General features: G+C 35.6%; 1 pseudogene; it reads right to left on the reverse strand.

Moving 5' to 3' along the window:
* Window positions 1-4,903: 4,903 nt before the first annotated feature.
* LOC133791602 (large ribosomal subunit protein eL21x/eL21w-like) lies at window positions 4,904-6,039 on the reverse strand (annotated as a pseudogene).
* Window positions 6,040-8,603: the final 2,564 nt, after the last annotated feature.

An 8,603-nucleotide genomic window follows, 5' to 3' on the forward strand; every position in this document is an offset into this window, starting at 1 on the left:
ATTTATGCTTGGTAAAATACTCATTAGAAAAGTTAGCTCAAACACTTTATGATTATGAAATGAAAATGCAAATGATACACCAACCAAACATATAAATATATATATATACAATACAACAACTAATTTATAAAGAAAACCCAATAGCATAGACACATGAACTAGAATTAGATCAAATATAAAGTTCCAAATAACAAGAGTAACGAATTTGCCATTTTTATTGTAGATTTCCAAATACTGTCTTCAGGGACCCTTGAAAACTCTACTGTAATATAGAATATCAGTTCAGTGACTTTAGGGACCCTTGAAAAGGGTATATGAATAAACCAATTCCAATCATGAAACCTTTTTACTATAAATAAACCAAGCATTTAGGTTCAATTTCTTCGTGTTCAGCCAAGTGTCATCATATTGTATTCTACTAAAATATCATAAATTAAAGAATGCTAGTAGTCATCACCCTCTGCCACCATACTTTTTAATCACCCAAAAATGAAAAAGAAAAATGCCTTGGCACTAAAAGGAAAGGTTCGGAAGTCCAAAAAAGTGCTACTGCCCAAGTAGTATGAGCACGTTATGACATTAGAAGAAGAAGACCAAAAAAAAGTAAAACAATCAGAAATATATCAAAATAGCAAGTTCCCTAAATCAATGTAAAACACAATAGCAGGAGAAAAAATTTGAGCATAAGACATGAGCAAGTAAGGATCAATAAAGCTACAGAATTACTAGAATCTAGGCTACACTAAGCATCATTGGAAAAATCATTCCCAAAATATTAAAATCCTGCTAGGCAGCAATAAACTGTCATGGTAGAATATTAAGTTATTACCTGGGCAGGATGACTTTGGATAGTATCCACTACATATTTTTCATGACCCCGCTCAAGATGGCGCCTTGCACCAATAATTAAAGACATCTTTTTTTACACACTTTTTGGAATAGACGAGTCTTCACCAGTTACAAATCTTCTGAAAATGAACGGATTTTCCACCAAATGCATCCAAACCTAAACTTTCATAAGCACCCTTGAAAGCTATCACATGCTAACAACAACCATTAGATAGGTACTTATCTCACTCAGCATAAACAAAACTTGACAACAATCTCTAAAGCATCACTCCGTTAAGGTGTCTTTTTCATAAAGTGAAAATAGAATTTAAAGTAGTAACTTAGTAATTTGTCAAAAAACTAAAACTTCACAATTCAAAGCAGCAATTCGGTCATTTGTCAAAAAAAATAAAATTAACAATCCACTAAAGATTAAATTCCTTTCATTTAATGGTAGGAATCAAATATATAATAAGATCGATTGAATACAGGGAAAAAATTGTTTCAACTTACTTTAAATGGTAATCCACGTTCTCTTGCATCATTCAGATTCTTTACAACTTCAGCATAGACAGCTGCCTTTTTCTCAAGGGTAGGATTGTTAGCAAGAGGTACAAGCTGTATGCTAGAAGCACCAGATGAAGCTTGAGGGCTAGAATTCATCGACACTATCTGACCAGAGCGAGCACCCCCATTACTGCTAACTATCATGTTGGTTCTAGGTAATGTGGAAATTTGACTCAAGCTTTGAAGACTATCTCATTTTTCTTTTTACCAATCCTCCTACAGAGCATTAAAATTTAAAAACCATCAGGATCAAAGCTCAACAGCAATGATAATCACTGCATAGAATATATTTATGCACACATAATATGTCCATAATTTGTTCATTATTCAGCTCAATGATATAAACACCTTATAAAACTTCAAAAGAATTTAAAATATATTAGATTAATAACCAAATATTATTCATCATGTATGCGCTCACAATATCATTGATTGATTAGGGTAACATTCTGCATATCCCGTGTGTCATACTAACCTCCAACACTTTCAACATGTAATCATTAAAACTTCTGAGGTTATCCTTTTGAGCTTCTTGGACAGCTGAAATAATTTCCATTTCATGCACCTGGTGCATAGGTATGATTAAGAAATCATTATCAGTCACAAACATGGCCAAAGTATATCAGATTGTTAGAAGAACAACTATTTTCTCAAAATCAATTAAATTTTCAAGCTTGCTTGCAGCTATATATTGAATGATTCTCTCTTCTTAACAAAATATAAATATATATTATAGAGGAGAGTGAGAGAGAGAAAGAGACTATAAAACTAATTCACATGCCAACAGTCAGTACCAATGGCTTGAATAAACACTTGTATTTTAGAAAATTCGAATAATTGTTTTGAGTAGCTAAATTAGTTATAACATTATGCCAACACATTCAAACCACTCTAACAAAAGTAACATACAAGGATAGTTACTCCAGAGCAAGTAGAGAAAGCAAAAAATATCTTTTAAAGAAAAAATAAAGGATAACAAGCACAGATGCAAACAATTTTAAGACTAACGTACCTACTGCAGATATTCCTCAACAGTTGTTGCCTCCGCAGGGAAAACATCCTCAAATGTTGTCTTCATAAAACATACAGCAGAAGAAAATCAAATGGCAAAGCAATTATAAATTTTAAAAATATTGCATAGTTGTTATCTGAAATTCAACAAAAACACCAAAGAACAAAAGTAGGGAGAGCTTCAAAAAGGACATGTTTTACTACAAGAGAAAATAAAAAAGGAAAGTAGTTGAATTTGGATCCAATACTTTTGCAAAAGGTTATTGAGCTGAGGAAACGATAACTGAAGAATAAAGGTACAACAACAAACTTATTTTAATTAGTTTTATAAGTCCAATTAAATTTTTGAAAGATACAAAATCTTATTTGAGATTTAAAGTTGAAATGGTGCAACTTTTTTTGCAACTAATACTTGTCAATAGTTAAACAAGTTTGAAACCACCTTGACAAAAAAAAAAAAAAACTAGAACCCATGGAGCAAGATTATATACACACATACACATATCATCACAGCAACACACAATACTTCAATATTTTTTTACTTAATTTTGCATCATATGCTACAGAACCCTTTTGACCTTTCAAAAAATATTATTGTATACTCAAATACAATAATGTTTACCATTATTGTAAATGCATTATTCGCCTAGTTTTCCATTATGTACTAGTGCATTCCATTCATCAACAACAACCATATACTTCACACTAGTTAAAACAGAACATTTCACAAATGACAAATATGGAATAGAATATAGAAATAAGTTGAGACAACTGCAGTTATATAAATATATATAGAGAGAAAGAGACCTTTTCTAAACTATGAGGCCTTGAAAGTGAGTATCAAAATCTGAAATTCCAGAGCTTAACTGGTCAGAATCCATTGATGCTTCTGCTGCTTCAGCAACGCCCAAAAGCTTTAAACACTCATTCCAACACTCAGCACCCCTCCATAGAAGCTTAGCTGCAAGAGCATAATACCCAACATCATTAACATCTTACATGAACACCCTATTTCCTCCCTTTTTTTTCTTCAAAAGATAAAAATAAAGAGCACCCATTAACCTTTAGGGGAATAAGGATGAAGTAGTCCTCTAGAAATTCCAAAAGCACCTCCTCCAATCCCAATTTCATCATAAATATCTATTCGTAAGTTTAAGTCCTCTGCAGTAGTCTCCTGCATATGTATATAACAACATTGGTGCTCTCAAAAGTTTCTCTCTTAACACATAAAAGCTCTTTGGTCTTTCTTGTATTCTAATGCTTACAACCTCTCTAATTTTTCTCACTATATCCTCTCCATTAGAAACAATTCCAACCCAAACAAATATATGTATTGATATATTCAAAATGTTTCTTGATATTAAACTAAAATCTAAAAACATAAAAAGAAAAGAAAACTCACAGACAAACGGCTTCTTGAGCAGCTGGGTTGCTTGGGTTCTTGCTTCAGCAGGGGCATCATCATGTGTGCTTCAGCGGCTCAACCGAAGAGAGTGACGAGAGACTAATAGACTGTATTTCATTTCATTGATAGCTCATCTTTTTTGTACTGGCTTTAGCTGCATTGCAAATTTAAATTGTATGTATGTTAGTTTAGTGAATCTAATAGACTGTATTTTATCTTTGACATAACTGCTTCTTTATTAGATAGCTCATACTCAACCTACAAATTTGCACACTTGTACATATATCAATAGTGGAAAAAACTTGTTAGACATATGACAAATAAAAAAATAAAAAAACAAGATCAAAGCTTCTGAGTGGTGCTTATTGCATAATATCACTTAATATCTGAGTGGTGCTTCCACAACAAGCAGCAATAATTATATACAGCAACGGAACAATCAAGCAATGGCTACTAGGTTCAATGTTATTCATAAAATAAAACTACATTTTAAAGTAATGAAATTAGGAAAAAAAAAGTTTTACTTGAGCGAATATAGAGTTGACTTCAGAAATTTTCGCTCAACTCTATAGACAATGAAGCTCAGGGAGGAGGTTTAAGCTCAATATTACATTATATCTATATTCGCTCAACTCTATAGACAGATGTAACTCATAAAAGTATATCTCAGAAACAGTATTACATGTATATACCTGAGCAAATATAGAGTTGACTTCAGAAATTTATTCAAAAAAAATCTTAATAAATGAAGACCTGATGCTGTGAGATACTGAGGTGTTATGCCTACTGCTTGCTGCCATCTGGCTTTTGTGAAGATTTGAGGTGTCCTTCCGAATTGATGCCATGACTAGTGAGGTGAGCTGCCATGAAGACCCGGTGTCATGAGGTTATGTGCCTTGCGTGAAAGATAAGAGTTGCAGTGCATGAAAGATGAGAATGCCTCTTGCTTTTTGTCTTTCATAAACCGAAAATCTTAGACCCTTGGAATATTTTTGTACACAACAAAAATAGCACAGAAAATTTTTAAAACAAAATTGTACTTAGAATAGTATTCAAAATATGAAAACTAACAACGGCTTCGAGTACTTGAACTTATTAAGGAAACGTTTCCATTGGTAGTCTTGAAAACAAAATCAAAACCAGACAAGAACAGAACAGAACATTGAGAAGAAAAAATAATACATAAAAAGATCTAATAACCACCCTTGAGATTGTTGACAACATCGTAAGGAATGGGGGTGACAGTTTCCAACTGAGCTCCTTCGACCATGAAACCTGGCTTGGGACCCTCTGGCTGCCTCTTTGTGCTGATGGCCTCACCCTTCAACTTGGCCTCGGCCTTAAGCTTATCGTTCCTTAACTTTCTGTTTCTGAACTCCTCAGTGCATCTAGAGGGCTGGACATGCTCCACACGAACATGAATCCTCTTCTTAATGATGCGGTTCCCAACCTGCTTGTTAACCTCCACGCCAATAGCGCGCTTGGTGATGTTCCAAACATGCCCAGTTCAGCCATGGTAGAACTTGTGGGGCATACCCTTGTGAATGGCGCCATTCACCTTAATATCGACATACTCGCCGGTCTTGTAGGTCTTGAGGTAGGTGGAGAGAGGGATGTACCCCCTCTTCCTGAAGGGACGTGAAAATAGGTCTCGTGTCCGAGATCGTAGACCGTGTCCAGCCGACATTTTCTTCTACCTCTCTTCTCTTCTTGCTCTAGGGTTTCTCTCTATAACACGGAAAAGTCAAGCCCTAGATAAAATAGCACAGAAAATAACACTAATATTATTGCAAACTCGCATCATTTTCAAAATACTTGTACACAACCAAAAGAGAAATTTTGATATAAGAGAAAAATCCAAATGAAACTCAAACTTCATGCCAAATGACTCTCCCAATTCAAAGAGAATCAAGTCGAAAGTGACTTTCTCAAAAGCTATTATGAAAATTACAGAGTATATAAATTCCAAGATCATAGTCAAGGATTTAATGCCCAAAAAGAAAAGGCAAAAGAAAAAAAAACGCAGACCTTGAGATCAATATTGGAATAATTGACGAGATAGGGATTGAACTTGGGGTCTCTGAATATCCTTCTATTTTCTAGTTCCATGATTTGCGACTTCTACTCTTAGAGCTTCTTTTTCCTCCAAAGCCCATCTCTGCTTCACATTTCCATTCTCTTTGTTTGTCTCCCTCCTCTGTCTCGCTCTCCGCCAACGAACCCAGTCCCACACTCGACCCTGCACATTGCCGAACATTCAATGACTGTAGCGGAGATATAAATCGTCAAGCTCCTGCACGGTCGAGCCCCCGTCACCACCTCTGTCGAGTTTCCCACACCAGCCACCTGCAAGAGAGAATGTGAAAAAATGGAATTGAGAGGTTAGAAATTAGATAGATGTGAGGGAGATAGAGCCTTGAGAAGAAAAAGGGTACGACGATGAGAAAAGAGAGAGATTAATGAAATAATAAAATAAGAAAGTATTTGGCGGTATTAATTCATTTGCTCAAAAATTTGTGTGCCTTTTTTATTTCCATAAAGTATTAATGACACTTCTTAAAATATGTTATATTTCAACGTGATATTTGGTCAAAAATGTTGTAGTGTGGTCCCCACGTAGAGAGAGAAAGGAGAGGGTTTATACCCACTTTTTAGCCCAAAAATGACAACTTCATCTTCGCGTGTTCATTGAAGTGAGTGATATTTTCAAGTTGCCCAGAGTTACAGAGGATGCCCTGAGATTTAAGTTTTTCCCATACTCCTTGAGATATAGAGCGAGAGCCCAGGTTTCCTCTTTATAGAATATGCTCAAGACGATGAACATGGGGATGAATCAGTCAATGAGGCAGCCTATGGAGTCACAAATGGGGCAAATGGAAAACATTTCTTGTGTGTATTGTGGTGTAGACCACACTTTTGACAATTGTCCTTCCAATCCCGAACCTGTATGTTATATGGGAAATCAAAATAGAAATGGCCCTTATAATCAGATAGCAGTGGCTCCAAAAGATCAGCACAAGACCACTTTCATTTGCCCCTATGATACTTTCACATCTCGGAGGATGCATTTTGGTCTATGCAATGCTCCCGCCACATTTAAAAGGTGCATGATGGTTATTTTCACTAATATGGTGGAACAATTCTTAGAGGTATTCATGGATGATTTCTCTATTTTTGGTGATTCTTATGATGATTGTTTAGGTCATTTGGCTAAGGTGTTGCAAAGATGTGAAGAAACAAACCTTGTCCTTAACTGGGAAAAATGTCACTTTATGGTTAAGGAATGTATAGTTTTGGGCCACAAACTATCAAAGCATGGTATTGAAGTTGATAGAGCCAAGAAATAGGTTATTGAAAAGCTCCCACCCCTTAATTCAGTAAAGAACATTAGAAGCTTTCTTGGCTATGTAGGGTTCTATAGGTGGTTCATAAAGGATTTCTCCAAGATCTCTAAGCCTCTTTGTAACTTATTGGAGAAGGATACAACTTTCCATTTTGATGAAGCATGTTTGAAAGCCTTTGAAGATTTGAAAAGTAGATTGGTTTCAGCACAAATTATTGTGGCTCCAGATTGGGACTTGTCTTTTGAATTGATGTGTGATGCAAGTGACTTTGTTGTGGGAGCGAAGATGGGGCAACGAAGAAACAAATTTTTTCACTCCATTTACTATGCTAGTTGTACTCTAACACATGCTCAACTCAACTATACAATGACTATAAAGAACTATTGACTATTGTCTTTGCTTTTGACAAGTTTTGATCTTATTTGGTCGGCACCAAAGTAATAGTCTATAAATACCATTCCGCCATTAATTACTTGATTGAAAAGAAGGATGCTAAGCCTCAGTTGATTAGATGGGTGCTTTTGCTCCAAGAGTTTGATGTGGAAATTCAAGATAGAAAAGGAATGGAGAACCAAGTGGCGGATCATTTATCAAGAATGGAAAGTGACAAGGAATCAAGTTCTTTAGTTCCCATCAAGGAGACATTCCCAGATGAGCAATTTTTTAAGGTAAACCACTCTCAAGTAGTTCCTTGGTTTGCAGATTTTCCTAATTACTAGGTTAGTGAATTGTTACCTCCAGATTTGACAAGCCAACAAAAGAAGAAGTTTTGCACGATGTGAGGCACTAATTTTGGGAGGAGCCATACTTGTTCAAACAATGTGCCGACCAAATGATTAGGAGATGTGTCCCCAAGCAAGAGAAGGAGGATATCCTACACCATTTCCACTCTACATCTTGTGGAGGGAAATTTGGAGGAACTCGCACCACACCTAAGGTACTTCAATGTGGTTTCTTTTGGCCTTCCTTATTCAAAGATGCTCATGCTTTTTGTGTTGAGGTGTGATTGATGCCAAAGAGTTGGTAATATTTCTAGAAGGAATGAGATGCCTTTAACTAATATTCTTGAAGTTGAATTGTTTGATATGTGGGGTATAGATTTTATGGGCCAATTTCCTCCATCTTATGGCAACTTGTACAACTTGGTAGTGGTGGATGACATTTCAAATGGATAGAAGCAATTGCCTCTCCCACTAATGATTCTAAAGTTACCATGAGGTTCTTACAAAATAATGTGTCCACTCGTTTTGGTACCCCAAGGGCAATCATTAGCAATGAAGGCACTCATTTTGTGAATAAGTTACTATCAAGTTTATTGGCTAAATATTATGTGAGGCACAAAGTAGCTACTGCATACCATCCCCTAACTAATGGGCTAGATGAGTTGTTCAATAAAGAGATAAAAGGATTCCTTGAGAAAATGGTGAACCCCAACCGCAAGGATTGGT

The sequence above is a fragment of the Humulus lupulus genome, chromosome 1, assembly GCF_963169125.1.
Source record: "Humulus lupulus chromosome 1, drHumLupu1.1, whole genome shotgun sequence".
NCBI lineage: Eukaryota > Viridiplantae > Streptophyta > Magnoliopsida > Rosales > Cannabaceae > Humulus > Humulus lupulus.